The sequence below is a fragment of the Geotrypetes seraphini genome, chromosome 1, assembly GCF_902459505.1.
Source record: "Geotrypetes seraphini chromosome 1, aGeoSer1.1, whole genome shotgun sequence".
In the NCBI taxonomy this organism is placed as follows: domain Eukaryota; kingdom Metazoa; phylum Chordata; class Amphibia; order Gymnophiona; family Dermophiidae; genus Geotrypetes; species Geotrypetes seraphini.
This window is the reverse complement of record NC_047084.1, coordinates 382,878,867-382,903,305: the sequence shown is the minus strand read 5'-3', so window position 1 is coordinate 382,903,305 and position 24,439 is coordinate 382,878,867. Positions and strand designations below refer to the sequence as shown.

The window sequence follows — 24,439 nt, the reverse complement described above, 5'->3', positions numbered from 1 at the left end:
GGGAAAATCCACTGCTTATTGCAAGAATAATCAGCATATAATCGGCGTGAGGGTTTTCTAACTCTGAAGCAGTCTAGACTATGTCTTCCTTGAAGTTTCTCAATATTGCTCTCTCAGGTGCTTGTAGCTCCTAGCCCTGCTCCTCTCTTCAAGTGGGGGAAGTCTTGCTGTGTTAATGTGCTCTCCCTGATGAGTGTGATGTAAGTTCTTGCACTACTTTTGTTTCTCTCAGGTCCTGAATCTATTTATTTATTTCCTGATATAATGACGTGGGATTTGAAACCCCCCAAACCCCTGTTTTTGAAACTTGGATATTGTTTTCCCGGTCAGAGCCCATTCTGGACTGAACCTAAATGCAAAATCCAAAGAAAAGCTAGAAAGCAGGGTGAGAGGTCCGTTAAAAAAAATCTCGACTAGTGTAGCTTTCTTCACTACCTTTCCACTGTTACTCAAGAAGGCGCCTGTTTGAGGCCTTAGCCAGTAAGTGAACGCTGCTGCTTTCCCTGAGCAACAGAGAAAGTGCTCTGAGCTGAGCGTATTTAAGTGTTCTCTTTATTCTACCTTCCATGATAAGCCATGCAAGGCAGCAAAACAGTCAGCGCTGATACATGAAGCAGGAAGGCTCTTCTTTCTAGCTATGCACAAGGAGCTGTAAGCATGCCCTTCCTTCCCGTAGGTAGTGTGGCCGAGCGGTCTAAGGCGCTGGATTAAGGTTCCAGTCTCTTTGGAGGCGTGCGTTCAAATCCCACCACTGCCAAGTTGTAGCTTTGTGTTTGCCCTATGGGATCCTGCTCATTTTATGTAAATTGATTTTTATTCAACCAATAATAAACACAATAATACAGTAATCAAGTAAGGTTGGGTATATCACAACACAACTCCAGAACCCATATCCCCCCCATCCCACTCCCCCCCACCCCTTCTGGGCAGCAGCAGCAAGATAAACATAATCAACAATAGCACTGTGGGTATGGGAATGATATTCAAATCAGTCTATCCAAAGTTGTCGTTGAACAAAAGGAGTTAGGGTCAGGCTAAAAGGATACCAGCAAAGACGAAACAACCGACTCTTTTTTGCGGTCAGATCCGTAATGGCCTTTCTTTCCAATAGCATCTGTTGTATCATCAATAGTCTTCACTGCTGGAAAGTCGGCGGTTGAGGTGAAAGCCACCGGGTAAGAATACATTTCCGGCCCATGAGCACAGTTTTCCGAATGAAATTTGCACATCCCGGTTTCGGTGGATGGAGGCGTATTTGTAGTGTAAAAAGAAAACTGTGATGCATCCTCCAGGAACACCCCCAAAATTGAGCCACATTGGACACCAAACTTAACCAAAATTGAGACACCAAGGGACAAGTCCAAAACATGTGTCCAAAAGATGCCATAGGCTGCGCACACTTTCCACAACAATGTCCCGGACTAAGCCCCATTATCTGAGCTCTCTTGGGTGGATAAAAAGCTCGCAGGAGAAACTTGTAGTTCCGTTCTTTCTCCCCGGAAGACATTGTAGGATCGTTCCCCATGCGAATGCCTCTACGGATCATATCAGCGGAGATAGGCACTTGAAGATCAGAAGTCCATTTCAGGGCAATGGTAAGAAAGTCCAGTTCCCCAGAAAGTTCTTGAAGATGCTTGCAATAAAAGCTCAAAGGTATTAGATCTTGGGCCGTGAGGCTTAGAGCTTCCTGTAATCCGTGTTGAACATCTATGTTCAATGTTGCAGAAGGTAAAGTTAGTAAATAATGTTTAAGCTGTCTGTAAGCAAACCAATCCATGGAGGAGAGATGAAACTGCGACTGTAGATCAACAAAAGTGGTTGGAAGACCCGTATCAAGGACCACCTGAGACATGTAGCGAAGGCCCATTGAAGCCCAGCGCCGGAAAGCTGCAGAGTCCAGGCCGGGCAAGAAGTCCCCATTTCCAGCGATGGGGATATAAGGGGTTTTATATGGAGAAATGTTCAACAACTTACATAACAGCTTCCAAGCTTTACGCATTGCAGGTAAAAAGGGGTTAGATTGTAATAATGGTAAGTCCGGTAATTGACGAGCATGTAACAGATAACTGAAATGATATGGTCGAAAAGAAAAACATTCAATCTCAGGCAAAGAAAACCATGTAGTATTACAAAACCAATCATGTATATGGCGTAGTTGACATGCCAGGTTAAATCTAGAAACACTCAGAAGACCCAACCCCCCTTGACGTCTAGTTAACATCAACTTAGATAATGCTATCCTAGCTCGTTTTCCCTGCCACAGGAATGTTGAGAGGTGAGAGTTATGTTGTGATAAGTGTGGTGTAGTAATCATAATCGGCAACATTTGCAATAGATAGGTCCACTGAGGCAGGATCATCATATTGTAGATGGCAATGCGGCCCGAGAGGGACAAGGGAAGTTTCCCCCAATTGGAAAATGTGGTCGCTGTACGACGGAGTAGGGGTAAGACGTTATCGGAGTAAAGTCTATCCAAGTTTTGAGGGATAACCACTCCCAAATACGTTAACCGGGAAGAGGCCCACTGCAATGGGAACTCCCCCTCCCAATTCTGGCGCACCTCAGGCGAAGTTGGCATCGCCAAGGACTTTTGTCTATTAAGGACTAAACCAGAGTAAAGGTGAAATTCATCCAAAATTTCTAGAGCTCGAGACAGTGAACGTTGCGGATTGCCCAAGGTCAGTAGGAGATCGTCCGCAAATGCCAACACCCGCAACTGAGAGGAACCCTCGGGCAACCCCACTAGCTCGTCATCTTTTTGAAGTGTGCGCAACAAGGGGTCCAGATACAACAGAAAAAGCAAGGGGGACAATGGGCAACCCTGTCGTGTCCCCCTACCCACTGAAAACCCAAGGGATCTCACCCCATTGACCAATATTGATGCAGTGGGTCCAGAGTATAGTGTGTGGATCAGGGACATAAAACTATCCGGGATCCCTATGTAATGTAAGACCTGAAACAAATAATGCCAATGGACCTTATCAAAAGCTTTAGCCGCGTCCAGCCCAACTATTAAGCCAGGAATGTTATTCATTTGAGCACGAGAGAGGGCCAGTAACACTCGGCGAACATTTAATACAGAATGACGTGTCTGAACAAACCCCACCTGTTCAGGCACAATAATGGTGGGTAGTAACGGAGCCAGCCGATCCGCTAATACACGAGCCATAATCTTCACATCAACATTTAACAAAGATATTGGGCGATAAGATTCAATTTCCGTAGGCTGTTTAGCAGGTTTCGGAATTAAAGTAATCAAGGCATCATTTGCATATCTCGGAAATGAGCCATGTGCCTGAATCGCTGTATAATAATTCAGAAGGGAACTCCCTATAGACGAAGATAAGATCTTAAAGAATTCCGGGGAGTACCCATCCGGTCCCGGGGCTGTGCAAGACTTCAATTTCTTAATCGCCTGCAACACCTCCTGAAGTTGTAAGGGTCTATCCAACCGAGAGACCTGGGCCGTCGTCAATCTAGGCATTCCCGCGTCCTCCAAATAATCACTGATATCCGGGCCCGAATATAAACCCGGTGAGGCATAAAAAGCCTCAAAATAATTCTTAAAGCTAGCTGAGATATCCTCCGCAGAAGTCAACATCCTCCCCGAATCCTCTCGTATCATAGCAATATATCTGGATCCCGTCCAGCTCTTGGCTACCGACGCCAGCAACTTCCTTGTTACCATATTTATAAAATTGGAATTTACGATAAAACAGCAATTTCTTAGTACGTTCATGTATAAGCGAATTTAGCTCAGCTACAACTGTTTTGTACGCTTCATTATTAGCTACGGAGGGGGTGATTAGCAGTTCACGTTTCAATTGTGTCGACTGTTTTTCTAAGTGTACTATGCGGCATGCTATGCGTCGTGTCCGAGAGGCCACATAAGCAATGACTTCCCCCCGTAACACTGCTTTTGCAGTTTCCCAAAATAATGTTGGTTGCTCTATGTGTTGTGCATTAAAGGAACAATAGTCCTCCCATTTTCCAGTTAAGAACTCCCGAAAATGGGCGTCATCATGTAAATACGAAGGGAATCTCCATCCAGACCCATGCCCCATAGGGCCACCTACGGCCACATCTAGCCAAATCATATGATGATCAGATACCTCCAGTGGGCCAATTGTTGCCTCAGAGACTCTAGTAAATAATGTTTCAGAGAGTAAGGTGTAGTCGATTCTAGAAAAGGAACCATGGGCTCTAGACTGATGTGTATAGTCCCGCTCATTGGGGTGGAGTAACCTCCAGGGGTCTACCAACCCCAAGGCTCGACACAGGTATGGAACACCCTTTGTTTGTCTCACTGGCTGTGTTCCTGCTCCCCCAGAACGATCCATCCCAGAGTTTAATACCTGATTCAGGTCTCCCACCAAAATTAATGGGCAAGCAGAATCCTGTAAGCAAATATTAACTAAGTTCTGGAAAAAGGAGTGTTGATAGCCATTGGGGCCATATCCCACTAATAATCTAAAGGGCCCACCCGGTCCAATCACTTTCACCAATAGATAACGGCCCCGAGGATCACGCCTTAGGACATTGACTGTGCAGGGTAAGCCCTTCCGAATCAATATGGCTACCCCCGCCCTCTTCCCAGTCGATGAAGCGTAGTGTAAGTCCCCCACCCACCCTCTCCGGAGTTTTTGGTGCTCTGCATCAGTAAGCCTAGTCTCCTGTAGGCAAGCTATGTCAGCTGAGTGATGTTTCAATTGGGATAGAATTTTTGTACGTTTAGCAGGGGATGTGATTCCTGAAACATTCCAGGAAAGTATGCGCAGTGTCCTATCACCCATATTGTCCCCCGCCAATCCATGCAAAGCAAAGAAACCAGCCAATGAAAGGAGTCTCAGGGCGCCCAGCCTCGCCCCGATACTCCACAGATACATTCCCCCCAAACAGTGCAGAGAACCCTGAGAAAAGAAATCCCAGACAACAAGAAAAAAGGAACATAAAAAGCCCCTTTAGTAGTGCCGCTGCCACCCAGAAATACCCCACCCCCCCATAACCCCCAACAATCTTCACAACCCCCATCATATAGGAACAGGTCACAAAAGACACCTTCTCCAGGGCTACCCCGGCCCGCAGAAATAGAAAGCTCAACAGAGCCAATATGACATCATCCCCTAATATCAATCCATGTCAACCATCAAATCATCTGAGTAAGACTAAGCAAAGAAGTCTACTCCATCACATCAATCCTCCCCCGCGCTGGGTTTTTCAAGAAGTTTAATGTAGTCAGCAGCCGCCTCAGAGGACTGAAAGGACTTCCATACTCCATTGGAGAGAATCCGCAGCTGTGCCGGATAATTAAATTGAAATCTTTGTTTACTGGCCGAGAGTAGAGCACAAAGCGGGTAGAAGGGCCGCCTCCGTTCTTGCAGCGCCATAGAAAAATCTTGGCTGATGCGGACCATGGCTCCATTGTATTTCAAGGTATCTCGCTTGGTGCGGTAAACCTGCAAGAGTTCCACTTTGTGTCTGTAATTTAAAAGTTTTAGGATGACCACCCTTGGGCGCATTTCCATACCAGGGCGAGGGCCCAGGCGGTGAGCCCGTTCAATGCGTAGGAGCCCCAAGGCCGGGGATAAGGGCAGCTCCTCTCGTAGCCAATTCTCCAGTGTCTCTATCAAACAGCGGTCCGGGATTGTCTCCGGGATCCCCAGCAGGCGCAGGTTCGAGCGTCTGGAACGATTTTCCAAGTCATCCAACTTTTCAGCTTGTGCTCGAACCTGCGCCTGCAGCGCACCAATATCAGCTCCCCGGGCCGTAGAGGTGTCCTCTAACGTGGAGACCCGCTGCTCCAACTCAGTAGTGCGAGCCGCCGCCGCCGCAAGCAAGGTTTCAATATTTGAGATTTGCGCCGTAAGTGATTCCAATTTGGGCCCCAGTACCTGTGCGAGTGCCTCCTTGATGTCGTTCAGCGCTGCCTCCGTTAGATTGGAGACCGCCGTCGCGGGGCTCGCCGCCATCTTAGGGTCACTAGGCCGTCCTCTCTCCCGGTCTTTACGTGTCGGTTTCGCTTGCATGTGCTCTCTCGCTCTAGTAATATATCTTTCCATGCAAGACAAAGGGTCCGGCGTTCCGTGGCCCCACAATTAGCTGGGATAACCGTCAATTGTTCGCAAAGTAAGCAGGGCAGCCCTGGAGCGAGCAAGGAGACGTCCTCACGCGCTCATGGCATCACGTGACCTCCGGTCCTGCTCATTTTAATCTCAGTCTAGGGCTCTGTGTTCTCTACGCATCAGTATACTGTGTACAGAGGCAGGGCTGTTGCTCCAAAATAGAACAGGTGTCTCTCCTGTTGATGACCTAGCAACTTCATTTGTAAAGGAAACTGCCTTTGCTTCACTTTGCTTTTCTAAGGTACACACAAACGCCAATTCAGGGTGAAAGAGAGTCTTTTATCTGATTTTTAAGAAAAAAAAAAAAAAAAAGCTAAACTGCGTTTCTCCTTCTGTAGTACTAAACCTGTTGAGCATGGCATTTGAAGCATACCTGCTACCATCCTCGTAGATTAGATATATGCATCACTCAACCCATTTGGTACTTCTCCTGGATTGCCTAAGTTTTCACAGATACCGAAGCATGCGTACGGGAGATCGGGGAATATTTAGGATCCTCCCTAATCAGAGATACTCACCCAGAGTGACCTTGGCTTTCATCTGCATTGGTGGTATAGTGGTGAGCATAGCTGCCTTCCAAGCAGTTGACCTGGGTTCGATTCCCGGCCAATGCAATTTTGCTTCCTTTCCGTTGTCGTCAGTGGCATTCTGTTGGAAACCCTTCTGTCCATTTCCCTTCCAAAGGCAGCCTGTGCGCATGAGCACGCAATCTTTCATCGCAGAGAGATGAGCTGAGGAACGGTTTCTTTCCCTTCTATCTTTTCTCTCTCTCTCTTGCTCCTCTCAAGTTCCTTTTATCTTTCCCCACTAGATCTTCCCGCTTTCCACATTTCGAGCTCTGATGCTAAGATGGGCAGATGGGGTGCCGGTACAAGGCTCTCATTACATTGACGCTTTCCGCACTCAGCATGTTTATTCCTGATGGGCCCGGGGGAGGCGGACAAGGACGTCAGGCGTGCTGTCTGCTGTCTGCTACCGCTTCTCGGTCTTTTGGCTAAGGTCGGGTGTATGCGGGGCCACCAGTTAACCCCATTTTTACGGAATGAGAAAAGGGACAGAGAAGGGCGATGAAAATGGTAAACGGGAGGAAAGGCTAAAGTGGCCAGGGCTCTTCAGCCTGGAGAACAGACGGCACAGGGCAGATAGGATAGAGGTCTACCAAATATTGAGTGGAGTGAACCGATGTGATGCGAATCGCTTGTTTACTCTTTCCTAAAATGCAAGGACTAGGTGGCATGCGATGAAGCTACTAATTAGTAGATTTCAAACAGACCGGAGAAAACATTTCTTCACTCAACCTGTTTAAGTAAACTGTGGAATTCGTTGCTGGGGAATGTGATGAAGCAGTTAGCTTAACGGGGTTTAAAAAAAAAAGGTTTCGATAATTTTCTAAGTCAAAAGACCATAAGCCGTTATTAAGATGATTTGGGAAAATCCACTGCTTATTGCAAGAATAATCAGCATATAATCGGTGTGAGGGTTTTCTGACTCTGAAGCAGTCTAGACTATGTCTTCCTTGAAGTTTCTCAATATTGCTCTCTCAGGTGCTTGTAGCTCCCAGCCCTGCTCCTCTCTTCAGGTGGGGGAAGTCTTGGTGTGTTAATGTGCTCTCCCTGATGAGTGTGATGTAAGTTCTTGCACTACTTTTGTTTCTCTCAGGTCCTGAATCTATTTATTTATTTCCTGATATAATGACGTGGGATTTGAAACCCCCCAACCCCCTGTTTTTGAAACTTGGATATTGTTTTCCCGGTCAGAGCCCATTCTGGACTGAACCTAAATGCAAATTCCAAAGAAAAGCTAGAAAGCAGGGTGAGAGGTCCGTTAAAAAAAAAATCTCAACTAGTGTAGCTTTCTTCACTACCTTTCCACTGTTACTCAAGAAGGCGCCTGTTTGAGGCCTTAGCCAGTAAGTGAACGCTGCTGCTTTCCCTGAGCAACAGAGAAAGTGCTCTGAGCTGAGCGTATTTAAGTGTTCTCTTTATTCTACCTTCCATGATAAGCCATGCAAGGCAGCAAAACAGTCAGCGCTGATACATGAAGCAGGAAGGCTCTTCTTTCTAGCTATGCACAAGGAGGTGTAAGCATGCCCTTCCTTCCCGTAGGTAGTGTGGCCGAGCGGTCTAAGGCGCTGGATTAAGGTTCCAGTCTCTTTGGAGGCGTGGGTTCAAATCCCACCACTGCCAAGTTGTAGCTTTGTTTCTCCTAGGACAAGCAGGATGAGTCAGCCACATATGGGTGTTGTCCCAACACCTCCCAATTTGCGGATAAGCTCTCCAATAGCTCAGAGAGATTTTTTTTTTTTTTTTTTTCTCTGAGCACGTGCAGTGCCCGGGCCCCACTGGGCATGCCCGAGCCCTACCCATTTTCCCCTGCTTCCCCCTAATCCCCAGTCTTTAGTTTCCGCCCGTTCCCATCGGTCGGATTTTCTACAGCTCTCCATTACAACTTTTCTACTCATCAACTTGAAGATGCCTGAATCATCTAAAGAAACAACTGGGATGCAGGAGGAGGATGAACACACTGGATCCTCATGAATTGTGCGCCCACTGATTGGATCCGGCGCTCGAGGTTTCCGTGTGGCTTGCATTGTGCGCACATGTCACCACGTGCACGCAAGCTAAGGAAGAGGGCACTGAGAGACTTCATGAAGAGAAGTGAGGCCCGAGAATCTCCCTCCAGCAGCCATCCTCATCGGAATGCAGCAGCTGGGGATCCACAGACGAATCCGGTGAGGAGCCTCCAGGACGTCCTGGCTCAGTCAACCCCCCCGACTGCAACTTGCCCGGTCGAGAAATCTCTCCAGGAAGCCTTGCATGCTGTCGCTAGCCGTCGGCCCCTGCAGGAAGCCGATAGGAGTCTCACCAGACCGAGAGATCTCTCCAGGAGTTCATGCATGTCGCTGCTTACAGCCAGCCTCCGCAGGGCATAAAGAGAAGTGAGGCCCGAGAATCTTCCTCCAGCAGCCATCCTCATCAGAATACAGCAGCGGGGGATCCACATGCTACAGTGGCAAGGAGCCTCCAGGATGCCCTGGCTCAGCTAATCCCCCCGCCTGCACTTGGCCCGGTAGAGAAATATCTCCCGGAGTCCCTGCATGTTGCCGCTTTGAACCAACCTCTGCAGGGCAGCCCATAGGAGTCTCGCCAGACCGAGAGATCTCTCCAGGAATCCCTGCACGTGCCATTTTCAGCCATCCTATGCAGGGCAGCCGATAGGAGTCTTGCATGCTGCTGCGTAAATCCACGGCCTCTGCAAGCAACAGATCGGGGCTTTCACCCTCCAGACGGCATGCTGCCTCTTACAGCCGGCCTCTGAAGGGAGCCGATTGGGGTTCAAAGGTAAGTCCTATCTGCTTGTTTTTGGGAAAACCTCTGATAACCTGTTGCAGCCCCGAGGGCTCTGCCCTACCCTCCTCCCAATCTGAATTTAAGGAGAAAGAATCTCCCATGCTTCTTTCCCTTGGAGGGGACCTGCAGACCTCTCCCCCCAGTAGGAGACATGCTGCCCCAGAGTTCAGCTTATAAAGGACATGCTGAAAAAAAAAAAAAAAAAAAAAAACAAACAAACTCGATGTTTCTTTCCCTCTTTGGGTCCTGCAGAGTCTACAATTCACACCTTTCCCCCTCCCCCTCTCAGGTTGGGAACAGGAGTCTGCCTTTCTCAGCAGGGTGCTGATATCTTTAGAGATGCAGCATGTCAGACCATGCCTCTCCAAGGGTGGGAGCTTGAAACTCCTCAGTCTAAAAAGCTGTTTGCTCTTCATAAAACCTAGGCAGAGTGTTTTTCCAGCTAGCATGAGGGACTCTGTACTATTCATGATTTCTATAGCACTGAAAGGCATATGCAGCGCTGTACAGTTTAATATACAATAGGCAGTACAGCAGGAGAAGCCCACTCAAGAGGCATTATCACTCCTCTTTCTCTGCCTCCAGGCACAGTGGGAAACGCAGCCAGGAGCACTGGCACAGATGAAGGGGTGCATCCTGCCCCCTCTCTGCAGGCTCTCCCCCCCTCTCAAGAAGGACAGAGAAGGGTGGTGGGGTACATGGAGCCACCCAACCAGTCAAGTGGAGCAGCACATGAACCTGCGAACCACCAGGGGTGGGACCAGCAGCCACAGTTAATCCTCCGGCTGACCCACTCCTCTCTCAGCGGGCTACACTCCCCACAATGCCCCCCTTTAGAGGGAGCCATGCACAACAACATGGCGCGGTTCAGCGGCAGGCCATGCACCCAAGCAACGGAGGAACAAGCTACACACCAGCCTCCAGCCACGCCCCGAGTCACCACCCACAAAAAATAAATACATATTTACTTTAAAAAAATAAATAAATAAATAAATAAATAAAAATAAAAATAAACCCACAAACGAGGACTCACCCCAAGTCCCTCCAGAAACTCACAGCCTTTCTCAAGATCCACGTGGGTGGTCAACAAGTACCCAAGACAGAGTACTACAAGGCCTGAACTACCAGTACCAGTACTTCACGCAGGCAGTGGCGATTCCAGTCCACAAGAACCTCCTGGACTGCAGAGACAAGATTTGGCTGACTCCCCCCTCAGGGCAACCAACATCAAGGAGACTGGGATTGAAGTACCAGATCTTTCCAGCCCAGGGATTCGACAACCCGCAGCAGCCATACATGGACATTGCGGTAGCTTAAGAGAAACAGGGCAGCACGACCCCCCCCCTCCAACCCCCGTCAGGGAAGGACCTGAAAAACCCTGGTTTCCACGGGGAAAAAGACCTTCGAGGGCGCAATGCTGAGCGCACGAATTGCTGCGCTCCAGTTCCAGCTGCGGCTTTATCAGGAGGCCAGTGAGAGGAAATAAATAAATAAAATAAAATAGAGACTCCAGCTCACAACTGAGCCAGTCCACACTGGCAGCAGTCTGTGCCCCAGCGCTCGCAACAGTAACATAACTGCTAAGCAAACAAGCACCGCCCGAGGGGCAGGGGCATCCAAGGGCAGCCCTCTCCCCAAGACAAAAACAGAACCTTGACCACCCTCCGGCCCAGCAGGATCAGATTGTCTGCGAAGGCTTGGCCCAGGATCACCATCGACCAGTGGGCCCTCAGCATCATCAAGCAGGGATTCCGAATTCGTCTCCACTCCCGCCCCCCCCCCCGAGTGGGCGGGGCACCCTCCATCTGACGACCCAACTTTCCTGCAGCAAGGAGAGGACCTGCTTCGGCAGAATCAATAGAGGCGGTGACGAACAGAGGAGATCACCAAGGGGTTTCTACTCCAGGAACCCCCGCGTCACCATGGACAAGGACAACGCTCGTCCCTGGATCTCGGTAAGCTCAACAGATGCATACACAAGGTCCAGATGCACTCTCTGGGTACAGTCTTGGCCCTGTTAAAGCCCGAGTATTGGCTAGTATCCCATGCACCCAGCCCACAGGAGGCATCGTCGCTTCTAAAGCCAAGACAGACGCCTCCAGTACAAGGTCCTGCCCCTTGGACTCTCAACGGCTCCAAGAGCGTTCACAAAGTGCGTGGCAGTGGCACATCCTCGCCTTCAAGGGGTGCGCTTCCTATCTTATCTCGACAGCTGGCAGCCCCGTCAACCACCATAACCCTCCTCCAAGAACTGGGGTTCCTCATCAACTACATGAAATCCCACCTGATACCCACCCAGGGGATATCGTTCATCTGGGCAGTCATCGACACCACGCAGACCAAGGACGTCCTACGGGACTACCAGATTGACGCCATGACATCCCTGGCACAGTGCATCCCTGCCAGCAGCTCATCGTCAGCACGCTCCGTTCTTTGTTGTGCAGCACACCAGACTACTCATGTGATCCCTGAAAGGGCACCTCAGACGTCACTGGGACCAGTGTAACCAACCTCTGACCACCCACCCACTGGAGCTCAGGGCCTTAGGGAATGCCCTCGAAACCTTCAAACAGGCAGGGCAGTCCTCACCCAAACAGAAAACCAGGTGGCCTCGCACTATATCAGCAAACAGGGAGGGACAGGGTCAACCTCGCTATGCAAGGAAGCTTGCCACATGTGGGAGTTCTCCGACTCCATTCAATGTGCCATCCAGGCAACTTACCTCCTGTGGGAGCAGAACGACCTGGCAGAAAGACTTAGCCACCAGCTGGATCCTGATGAGTGGTGTCTCAACCCAGCGGCGATGAAGAAGATCTTCAGCACCTGAGGCACACCGAGCATCAACCTGTTTGCAACCGAACCGAACTCAAAATACTTGACCTTCTGCGCAAAGAGATCAACCCATCGCCGTCTCAGCCCCGACGGTCTGTCTGTGAGTTGGAACACCCTAAGTCCTGCAGAAGATCATGATTGCCCTGTTCGGGCTCCTGCAACCATGGTTCCCTTTCCGGCAAGGGATAGCGGTTCACCCACCTCTCCCCGCTCCCGATCAGTGCAGTTCTCATTACCCCCTCCACCACGACCTGCGTTCCTTAGCCCTGACCGCATGGATGATGAGAGGATGAACCTACCACAAGACGTGGAGCACACTCTTATGGCAGCCAGAAGACCTTCAACCAGAAAACGCTATGGGTTGAAAGAGAGAAGGTTCCGCTACCAGTGCACAGACACGCAGCGAGACCCCTACAACTGCCCCATACCGGGCATCCTGCAGTACATACTGAGCTTATCTCAGGGGGACCTAAAACCCACTTTCATCAAGGTCCACCTAAGTGCAATCACAGCATACCACGCTGGCCTAGACAGCAAACCAGTGTCGAGGCATCCAGTAATCACAAAATTTCATGAAGGGACACCACCGCCCGGATGGGACCTCAACTTGGTGCCGCATCTTCTCACCTCGACCCCTTCAAGCCTTTGGGGGAGGCAGATCCCGTATTCCTGGCTGGGAAAACCCTGACCATCGTGTCTACCTTCACACTCCCTCATGAGAACAGGGTGGTACCCAGAACCCACCCCCGATTCTTGCCGAAGGTGGCTTCAGCGCGCCTCCCGGCACTCTACATCTCCCCACAGGGAGGCACACTGCCTCCTCAGCAACACCTCTTGGACTGTGTGCGGGCCCTGACTATGCAGCAGATTAGACAAGCCTCAATTGTTCGTCTCCTACGACCAAAACAGACCAGGTCTTCTGGCCACCAAACGCAGGCGCGCGCGCTGGATATAAGAGTGCATCCCCTTCACCTATAGAAAAGTGCAGCATCAACCGCAGGTGGGAGCCAACGCCCACCAGCGCAGAACCATAGCCAACACAACGGCACATCTGCACCACAGACCAATAGGGGACATCTGCGATGCAGCCACGTGGTCCTCCATGCACACCTTCACCAAGCACAGGTTCCCTCCCGGGAGGGACAGCAACCACTAGCACAGCTTCGACAAACACTGTTCAAGTAGGGTGTTATAGATATTGATTAAGTAGGTCTTCCAGCACTCCTTCCTAGACTGAATGTGGAATAGGCAAGTATGAATTCTCACATGCAAGTACGATTTGTCACTGTTGACCAGTTGGTTTCTCACTGTTCATTGATTGTCATTGACCAATTTCACTGTTCTGTGAGTTAAGTAGGTCTTCCAGAAATCCTGTCTAGTCTGAAGGTGGAATAGGCAAGTATGAATTCTCATATGCAAGTACGAATTGTCACTACTGACCAGTTATAAATTGTCACCGTTGACCAGTTGGTTTTCTCACTGTTCATTGATTGTCATTGACCAGTTTCGCTGTTCTGTGAGTTAAGTAGGTCTTCCAGCACTCCTGTCTAGAATGAATGTGGAATAGGCAAGTATGAATTCTCACAGGCAAGTACAAATTGTCACTTTTGACCAGTTGGTTTCTCACTGTCCATTGATTGTCATTGACCAGTTCACTGTTCTGTGAGTATTATTGCTCAGTTAACACAGCACTTTATCTAAAACCTTGTTTCCACAACTTTACCTGCTTTGCCTGATTACCCTGCCCGGCTAGGCCTCCACAGCCAGGCGAGGGATGCACAAAGCGCTAAGGCGCAGGTCCAGTCGGTACATCCCTCGGCTAGGGAGTCACCCATATGTGGCTGACTCATCCTGCTTGTCCTAGGAGAAAGTGTAGTTACTTACCTGTAACGTAGGTTCTCCGTGGACAGCAGGATAGTCAGCCACACAACCCACCCGCCTCCCCATACGGCCGACCCGGCCACAGCTAGGAACATCCTGGGGATTAGGGGGAAGCAGGGGAAAATGGGTAGGGCTCGGGCATGCCCAGTGGGGCCCGGGCACTGCACGTGCTCAGAGAAAAAAAAAAAAAATCTCTCTGAGCTATTGGAGAGCTTATCCGCAAATTGGGAGGTGTTGGGACAACACCCATATGTGGCTGACTATCCTGCTGTCCACGGAGAACCTACGTTACAGGTAAGTAACTACACTGTTTGCCCTATGGGATCCTGCTCATTTTAATCTCAGTCTAGGACTCTGTGTTCTCTACGCATCAGTATACTGTGTACAGAGGCAGGGCTGTTGCTCCAAAATAGAACCGGTGTCTCTCCTGTTGATGACCTAGCAACTTCATTTGTAAAGGAAACTGCCTTTGCTTCACTTTGCTTTTCTAAGGTACACACAAACGCCAATTCAGGGTGAAAGAGAGTCTTTTATCTGATTTTTAAGAAAAAAAAAAAAAAGCTAAACTGCGTTTCTCCTTCTGTAGTACTAAACCTGTTGAGCATGGCATTTGAAGCATACCTGCTACCATCCTCGTAGATTAGATATATGCATCACTCAACCCATTTGGTACTTCTCCTGGATTGCCTAAGTTTTCACAGATGCATACGGGAGATCGGGGAATATTTAGGATCCTCCCTAATCAGAGATACTCACCCAGAGTGACCTTGGCTTTCATCTGCATTGGTGGTATAGTGGTGAGCATAGCTGCCTTCCAAGCAGTTGACCCGGGTTCGATTCCCGGCCAATGCAATTTTGCTTCCTTTCCGTTGTCGTCAGTGGCATTCTGTTGGAAACCCTTCTGTCCATTTCCCTTCCAAAGGCAGCCTGTGCGCATGAGCACGCAATCTTTCATCGCAGAGAGATGAGCTGAGGAACGGTTTCTTTCCCTTTTATCTTTTCTCTCTCTCTCTTGCTCCTCTCAAGTTCCTTTTATCTTTCCCTACTAGATCTTCCCGCTTTCCACATTTCGAGCTCTGATGCTAAGATGGGCAGATGGGGTGCCGGTACAAGGCTCTCATTACATTGACGCTTTCCGCACCCAGCATGTTTAGCCCTGATGGGCCCGGGGGAGGCGGACAAGGACGTCAGGCGTGCTGTCTGCTGTCTGCTACCGCTTCTCGGTCTTTTGGCTAAGGTCGGGTGTATGCGGGGCCACCAGTTAAACCGATTTTTACGGAATGAGAAAAGGGACAGAGAAGGGCGATGAAAATGGTAAACTGGAGGAAAGGCTAAAGTGGCCAGGGCTCTTCAGCCTGGAGAACAGACGGCACAGGGCAGATAGGATAGAGGTCTACCAAATATTGAGTGGAGTGAACCGATGTGATGCGAATCGCTTGTTTACTCTTTCCTAAAATGCAAGGAATAGGTGGCATGCGATGAAGCTACTAATTAGTAGATTTCAAACAGACCGGAGAAAACATTTCTTCACTCAACCTGTTTAAGTAAACTGTGGAATTCGTTGCTGGGGAATGTGGTGAAGCAGTTAGCTTAACGGGGTTTAAAAAAAAAAGGTTTCGATAATTTTCTAAGTCAAAAGACCATAAGCCGTTATTAAGATGATTTGGGAAAATCCACTGCTTATTGCAAGAATAATCAGCATATAATCGGTGTGAGGGTTTTCTGACTCTGAAGCATTCTAGACTATGTCTTCCATGAAGTTTCTCAATATTGCTCTCTCAGGTGCTTGTAGCTCCCATCCCTGCTCCTCTCTTCAGGTGGGGGAAGTCTTGGTGTGTTAATGTGCTCTCCCTGATGAGTGTGATGTAAGTTCTTGCACTACTTTTGTTTCTCTCAGGTCCTGAATCTATTTATTTATTTCCTGATATAATGACGTGGGATTTGAAACCCCCCAACCCCCTGTTTTTGAAACTTGGATATTGTTTTCCCGGTCAGAGCCCATTCTGGACTGAACCTAAATGCAAATTCCAAAGAAAAGCTAGAAAGCAGGGTGAGAGGTCCGTTAAAAAAAAATCTCGACTAGTGTAGCTTTCTTCACTACCTTTCCACTGTTACTCAAGAAGGCGCCTGTTTGAGGCCTTAGCCAGTAAGTGAACGCTGCTGCTTTCCCTGAGCAACAGAGAAAGTGCTCTGAGCTGAGCGTATTTAAGTGTTCTCTTTATTCTACCTTCCATGATAAGCCATGCAAGGCAGCAAAACAGTCAGCGCTGATACATGAAGCAGGAAGGCTCTTCTTTCTAACTATGCACAAGGAGCTGTAAGCATGCCCTTCCTTCCCGTAGGTAGTGTGGCCGAGCGGTCTAAGGCGCTGGATTAAGGTTCCAGTCTCTTTGGAGGCGTGGGTTCAAATCCCACCACTGCCAAGTTGTAGCTTTGTGTTTGCCCTGTGGGATCCTGCTCATTTTAATCTCAGTCTAGGGCTCTGTGTTCTCTACGCATCAGTATACTGTGTACAGAGGCAGGGCTGTTGCTCCAAAATAGAACAGGTGTCTCTCCTGTTGATGACCTAGCAACTTCATTTGTAAAGGAAACTGCCTTTGCTTCACTTTGCTTTTCTAAGGTACACACAAACGCCAATTCAGGGTGAAAGAGAGTCTTTTATCTGATTTTTAAAAAAAAAAGCTAAACTGCGTTTCTCCTTCTGTAGTACTAAACCTGTTGAGCATGGCATTTGAAGCATACCTGCTACCATCCTCGTAGATTAGATATATGCATCACTCAACCCATTTGGTACTTCTCCTGGATTGCCTAAGTTTTCACAGATACCGAAGCATGCGTACGGGAGATCGGGGAATATTTAGGATCCTCCCTAATCAGAGATACTCACCCAGAGTGACCTTGGCTTTCATCTGCATTGGTGGTATAGTGGTGAGCATAGCTGCCTTCCAAGCAGTTGACCCGGGTTCAATTCCCGGCCAATGCAATTTTGCTTCCTTTCCGTTGTCGTCAGTGGCATTCTGTTGGAAACCCTTCTGTCCATTTCCCTTCCAAAGGCAGCCTGTGCGCATGAGCACGCAATCTTTCATCGCAGAGAGATGAGCTGAGAACGGTTTCTTTCCCTTTTATCTTTTCTCTCTCTCTCTTGCTCCTCTCAAGTTCCTTTTATCTTTCCCCACTAGATCTTCCCGCTTTCCACATTTCGAAATCTGATGCTAAGATGGGCAGATGGGGTGCCGGTACAAGGCTCTCATTACATTGACGCTTTCCGCACCCAGCATGTTTAGTCCTGATGGGCCCGGGGGAGGCGGACAAGGACGTCAGGCATGCTGTCTACTGTCTGCTACCGCTTCTCGGTCTTTTGGCTAAGGTCGGGTGTATGCGGGGCCACCAGTTAACCCCATTTTTACGGAATGAGAAAAGGGACAGAGAAGGGCGATGAAAATGGTAAACTGGAGGAAAGGCTAAAGTGGCCAGGGCTCTTCAGCCTGGAGAACAGACGGCACAGGGCAGATAGGATAGAGGTCTACCAAATATTGAGTGGAGTGAACCGATGTGATGCGAATCGCTTGTTTACTCTTTCCTAAAATGCAAGGACTAGGTGGCATGCGATGAAGCTACTAATTAGTAGATTTCAAACAGACCGGAGAAAACATTTCTTCACTCAACCTGTTTAAGTAAACTGTGGAATTCGTTGCTGGGGAATGTGATGAAGCAGTTAGCTTAACGGGGTTTTAAAAAAAAAGGTTTCGATAATTTTCTAAGTCAAAAGACCATAAGCCGTTATTAAGATGATTTGGGAAAATCCACTGCTTATTGCAAGAATAATCAGCATATAATCGGCGTGAGGGTTTTCTGACTCTGAAGCAGTCTAGACTATGTCTTCCTTGAAGTTTCTCAATATTGCTCTCTCAGGTGCTTGTAGCTCCCAGCCCTGCTCCTCTCTTCAGGTGGGGGAAGTCTTGGTGTGTTAATGTGCTCTCCCTGATGAGTGTGATGTAAGTTCTTGCACTACTTTTGTTTCTCTCAGGTCCTGAATCTATTTATTTATTTCCTGATATAATGACGTGGGATTTGAAACCCCCCAACCCCCTGTTTTTGAAACTTGGATATTGTTTTCCCGGTCAGAGCCCATTCTGGACTGAACCTAAATGCAAAATCCAAAGAAAAGCTAGAAAGCAGGGTGAGAGGTCCGTTAAAAAAAAATCTTGACTAGTGTAGCTTTCTTCACTACCTTTCCACTGTTACTCAAGAAGGCGCCTCTTTGAGGCCTTAGCCAGTAAGTGAACGCTGCTGCTTTCCCTGAGCAACAGAGAAAGTGCTCTGAGCTGAGCGTATTTAAGTGTTCTCTTTATTCTACCTTCCATGATAAGCCATGCAAGGCAGCAAAACAGTCAGCGCTGATACATGAAGCAGGAAGGCTCTTCTTTCTAGCTATGCACAAGGAGCTGTAAGCATGCCCTTCCTTCCTGTAGGTAGTGTGGCCGAGCGGTCTAAGGCGCTGGATTAAGGTTCCAGTCTCTTTGGAGGCGTGGGTTCAAATCCCACCACTGCCAAGTTGTAGCTTTGTGTTTGCCCTGTGGGATCCTGCTCATTTTAATCTCAGTCTAGGGCTCTGTGTTCTCTACGCATCAGTATAGTGTGTACAGAGGCAGGGCTGTTGCTCCAGAATAGAACAGGTGTCTCTCCTGTTGATGACCTAGCAACTTCATTTGTAAAGGAAACTGCCTTTGCTTCACTTTGCTTTTCTTTTTTTTTTTTTTTGTGTTCAATATTTTTATTAAAGTTTTCCAGATAAAAGGGAAAAGGTGATGAACAAAAGGAATACACCATGATACAGAGCAGTGGCAATGGTAACAAGAATATGAAAACAATCACAGGACACTCAGTGAGATATATCTAAGCACATGTCTAGGATAGGAGCCCAAACCTTATTAAAGGTAGATAAAGAATTAGACTTTTCTGCAGCAACTTTTTCATATTTTACAAAAAGGCAAACTAAGTTCCACCAATAATTTACACTTAAAGATGCAGAATCTTTCCAGTTAGACAGGATAGATTTATGAGCAATTTGAAGTAAGCTATATAATAACCTAGATTGATATACATCTAAAACATCTGGTAAAGCATGAGCACCGAATATTATTGCAGCATATGTATGAGAAGATGTGATTGGTAAGTATATACAAATAATCGCCCACACCTGGGTCCAAAACCCATAGACATTGGGACAGAGGTAAAACATGTGGGCAAATGTGCCAACCTCAAGAGTGCAAGACCAACATTTATTAGAGCGTTGAACATCTATTAGGGATAACTTATGAGGGGTCCAGTAGGCCCTATGTAAAAGAAAGAACATTTGCTGAGCCATGGATGAGGACCTAAGAGAGCGTCTCGCGGAACTCCAGATTAGTTTCCAGGATGTAGGTGTGAATGCAGTACTAGTAGAATCCTCCCATGCGGAATGAAGGGAAGAGCAGGCTGTAAACTTATGATCACGAAGAATGCGGTACCAGGACGAAGCTTCTTTCTTTGCTCCACAAAAGTTCAGGCACCATTGTAATATAGTAGGAGTCAATGAGGACAACGAGTGTGCCTTAAGAAAAAGCGATAAGCAATGGTGAAGTTGAAGCCAGCGAAAATAGTGTGTAGTAGGCAGCAGGTAGGTATCAGCCAAGCAGGAAAATGGCATCAAAGCAGAGTTCATTATTATTTGGTCAAACGACCAAATGTCCTTCTTAAGCCACGACTTCCACTCTATATACTGACCTTGAATTTTTACAAATGGATTATTCCATATAGAAGAGTACAATGTCGAATTCCAGCCCAAATCTGCACAGGAATCCACAGTCCGTAGTGCTGTTCCAGTGGAAGATATGATGGCGTTGTCTTCAATCAAATGATTAGGAGCCATGAACGAAATGTGATTTAAGCACTGAGATGACCATAAATTGGACTCAAGGGAAAGCCAAGGTGGGGGACATTCAATTGAAGAGAACATCAACCATTTTGAACCTTGACGAGCAAGGAAGGCTAGATGATAGTCATGAAAGCTTGGAAAGTTCACCCCACCATTTTCCTTAGTAGCCTTGAGTTTCCTAAGAGCAATGCGAGGAGGTTTACATTGCCATAAAAAAGCAACAGGTATAGACTCAAGTTTAGAATAAGTCTTAGTGTCCAGTAGAAAAGGAATCATGGATAAAATGTAGTTTAGCTTAGGAGACAAAATCATTTTAATTGTGTCAAGCTGCCCCCACCACGACAGTTTAAGGGGAGACCAGCGTTCAGACAGAGATGTAGCAATCTGAAGCAGCAGTTCCGTGTTATATGTACGGGTATCTTCAAGAGAGGGGCCAAAGAGAACCCCTAAGTATTTTAGTTTCTGTGACACTAGGTGCAAATTAAAGCTTCTACAGTAATCAAGATCAACTAAGTCGTTTAGAGGCAAGATCTCAGTCTTAGATATGTTTAGCTTGTAACCCGATATCCGAGAATATTTTTCCAGTATATGAAATACATGTGGAAGAGAAGTAGGATCTACATATAACAGCACATCGTCTGCATAAGCGGATAGCTTCACTTGAAAGTCACCAATACAGTATCCACGAATGGTTGATGTAGATCTAATAGCGATGAGCAGCGGTTCAAGCGCAATGTTGAATAACAATGGGGACAGAGGACAGCCTTGTCTAGTCCCTCTAGTCAGTCGAAAAGATGTTGAATTCGAGTCATTGATACGAATGGTAGTGGCAGGGCAAGTATACAGAACTTTCACCATATTTATAAAAGTTGCGGGACACCCGAACCATCGCATCGCTGCAAATAAGAATGGCCACTCAATGCGATCAAACGCCTTTTCCGCATCTAAGGCAACTGCAGCAAGAGGTGTATTTGAATGTCGGGCTTGATGGATAATATGAGCAAACAATCTGGTATTGTCCGATGATAGTCGACCACACATAAAACCGCATTGATCAGGATGGATTATTGCAGAGAGAACAGATTGTAACCTGGATGCCAAAATCTTTGCAAAAATCTTCGCGTCAGTGTTGATCAGAGATAAAGGGCGGTAGTTATTGACGCTGAGTGGGTTCTTGTCCTGTTTCAGCAATACAATAATAATCGCTTCAGTGAAAGAACCTTGAACCCGTCCAGTGGTAATCAAATAATGGTAAAGTTGTAACAAGATGGGTAGAAGCAAATCCTGAAATATCAGATAAAATTCAATTGTGAGACCATCAGGACCAGGCGCTTTCTTTTTTGCCATGGAGAGAAGAGCGTCAGACACATCAGCCAGTGTAATCGGAGCAGAGAGAGACTCTGCTTGAACATCAGTAAGAGTGTTATGAGGCAAATTATCCAAGAAAGGATCGATGGAAGATACATCTGGGGACTCCGAAGAGTAAAGTGCGGTGTAGAAGCGGTGGAACTGTAAGCAAATATCAGCATTATTGAACCACAATGCACCACCGTCATCTTGAATGGCAGGTATCAAAGTCTTTTCCGATTTTATTTTAACATATTCCGCTAATTGGTGACCACATTATTGATATTGGCATAGTAGTAAGCGGATTTCATAAAGACCTCTTTAGCAGCTGAAGAGCTAAGCAGTAAATTATATTCAAGTCTCAAAGCTTGCATAGAGCGTAAGAACGATTGATCGTTAGGACAAGATTTGTGAAGGTCTTCCGCCGCTCTCAGTTTTTCCAAAATTGTAGATTCCCGTTCCATAAGTTTCTTCCTTTTGGAAGCTGAATAGGAAATTATCAGACCCCTTATATATGCTTTGAAACAATCCCAGGTAGTAGTCCAACTCGTATCTTCAGGCAAGTTAAGTTCAAAGAATTCAGTAATATTACTCCGCATGGTAGATACAAACTGTTCATCTGACGTTAAGCAGGAGTTGAAGCGCCAAACTCTTTTGTGTACACATGCACCTAAATCAATGAATGATAAAGAAATTGGAGCGTGGTCTGACACTGAAATCTCCCCAATAGTGGCAGAATTGACTTTAGCCACCAGATTGTAACTAATCAAAAAAAAATCTATGCGCGAGTAAGATGCATGTGGCGCTGAGTAGAAAGTGTAATCCAGATCTCCAGAGTGTAACGTTCTCCAGTAGTTCTTGTAATTTAAACCAGGACCTTGATTTACGATATGGAACAGATGATTTTCTGTCTATTAGAGGGTTGAGAATTAGATTGAAATCTCCCCCCAAAATATAGTGAGAGCCACAGGAAGATGCAATAATATCTGCAATCTCATCAAAAAATGAAGGACAATCTACATTCGGTGCATAGATATTAACAATGCTAATAGGTAAATTATTAATAGACACATGAACAGCTAACCATCTGCCATTAATATCGTTAGTGTGAGAGGTTATTGAAATATCATTACGTCTGCGGAGGAAAGTGGCGACGCCACCTTTTTTGTGAAGTGCAGCAGAGAACAGTACTGGGTAAAACCCTTTTAAGGACAATTTTGGAGCTTCAGTCACAGACAGGTGGGTCTCTTGTAGCAGAACCACATCTGGAGTAAAGCTTGCAATGAATTTCAATATCTTGGTTCTTTTTATCGGGTTGTTAAGACCCTTAACATTAAGTGAAAAGCATTTAATAGACATGTAACAGCAGTAGGAAATTCCTAACGTATAAAGATTGAAAAGCATTCATAGCAGGAGAGCAATTATAAAAAGCTGGAACAACAACGGTACAAACCTGTGATAATAAAGTAGAAAACATTGCACAGTCTGTATCAGTGTAAGGTGTCAGCAAAAGTGCCAACATGGCCTAAGGGTAAGTGAGTGGCACTGGTAGACCAGAGAACCAGCTAAAAGGAGACTAAGCAGTGAGAATTAAACAAACATCATTATATATGTAAATACAGTAAGCAAGCCTAACATGAAGATATCAATCATGAAAACGCATGAGCATAGGCTATATAATCAAGATCATATCTTGTCAATCGAAGAGGGTTGTATAGCTTCAAGGAACTCTGCTAATGCAGCAGGATCAGTATAGTCTGTGGTTTTGTTTTTTTGTTTGTTTTTGTAAATAATTTTTATTGTTAAAGCAGCCAACAGCAATACAAGACTCAGGGCCAATAGCCCTGTAACAATCAATGAACAAAAGATCCAGAACAAGAGAACACGCCCACGAGGGCAGCAGACATAAACTACCAATAAACATAAGGAACAAAGATTCAAGGGCAAACAGGTACATTCCCCAAAAAAAATAAGAATAAATCAGCAAAGCCCGAACACTAGGAGCAAAAATCTCCCAACAGTGAAAGCAAAGGAAGGAAAAACCTCCCGTGGGAAAGTAAGCCATAGCCGCAATAAACATTTAGTTTATCAACCCCAGAACATCCATACCACACAACCAAACCAATAGCAAGCACCACTCAAACAAACCGTACCATATTAATCGCAACACTCAGGAAACCCATACTACCCCCCACCCAGCCCCAGTCATACCAACCCATACATACCATCCACACAGACCAGCCTGAGAGAGAAGGGGGGGGGAGGGGTCGAAAGCCCCAGTGCCGGAAATTAAAAACAAACAAACTGAGTCATGAAGGGGCCGCAGAAACCGCCGCCTCCGCCGCCAGTCTGGCCGCTCTCCACAAGAAAACATAAGATTGGTGATCCCCAGAGAGGGCATCCTTGTAAGCATGGATTTCAAAGGCAGCAACCTCCAACAGTCTCTGGAGCCACTGGTGAAAAGAAGCCGGACTCGGCGACACCCAATGTTGCAACAGCAGTCTCTTCACCAGCAAAAGCGCAGTGTATAGAAATTTCCGCTGCGGTAGTGTAAACCCCCCAAGAAGAAGATCTCTCTGATCCCCCAATAACAACAAGCCATATTCCCTAGGCACCCCTCTCCCAATCAGGTCGTCCAAAAAGGGAAGAACCTGGAGCCAAAGAGCCACATGTGGACACTCCAAAAACATATGTACTAGGGTGCCCTGGGCCTTCTGGCAATGGGAACAGCGAGCATCATCCCAGAGACCCATAATCTTGCCCTGGGTTCTAGAAATATAGGCACGATGCAAGATTTTGAATTGCATTTCCTTAAGATCAGCAGGCCCCGCCAGGAGAAAAATATTGGCAAAAAGATCCAACACTTGGGCTCCCGTATAGTCACCATCCAAATCCCGAGACCACAGGCCAGCCACCCTCTCCAGATAAGGTGCTGTAGGGGCGAACTTGAGGACCCTGTACCAGGTGGCTAGCCGGTTCATCTGTGCTGG

The 24,439-nt window shown here is 47.1% G+C and overlaps 7 non-coding genes across 7 annotated transcripts; all 7 read left to right on the top strand.

Moving 5' to 3' along the window:
- The first annotated feature begins 675 nt into the window (after positions 1-675).
- Positions 676-757, top strand: TRNAL-AAG. Its single transcript has one exon. It is a non-coding gene; the product is annotated as a tRNA-Leu (tRNA).
- Positions 758-6,664: 5,907 nt separating this feature from the next.
- On the top strand, positions 6,665-6,736 carry TRNAG-UCC. The gene has a single exon. It is a non-coding gene; the product is annotated as a tRNA-Gly (tRNA).
- Positions 6,737-8,226: 1,490 nt separating this feature from the next.
- TRNAL-AAG lies at positions 8,227-8,308 on the top strand. The gene has a single exon. It is a non-coding gene; the product is annotated as a tRNA-Leu (tRNA).
- A 6,657-nt stretch (positions 8,309-14,965) lies between these two features.
- TRNAG-UCC lies at positions 14,966-15,037 on the top strand. The gene has a single exon. It is a non-coding gene; the product is annotated as a tRNA-Gly (tRNA).
- Positions 15,038-16,526: 1,489 nt separating this feature from the next.
- Positions 16,527-16,608, top strand: TRNAL-AAG. Its single transcript has one exon. It is a non-coding gene; the product is annotated as a tRNA-Leu (tRNA).
- Positions 16,609-17,096: 488 nt separating this feature from the next.
- On the top strand, positions 17,097-17,168 carry TRNAG-UCC. The gene has a single exon. It is a non-coding gene; the product is annotated as a tRNA-Gly (tRNA).
- Positions 17,169-18,656: 1,488 nt separating this feature from the next.
- On the top strand, positions 18,657-18,738 carry TRNAL-AAG. The gene has a single exon. It is a non-coding gene; the product is annotated as a tRNA-Leu (tRNA).
- The last annotated feature ends 5,701 nt before the right edge of the window (positions 18,739-24,439 follow it).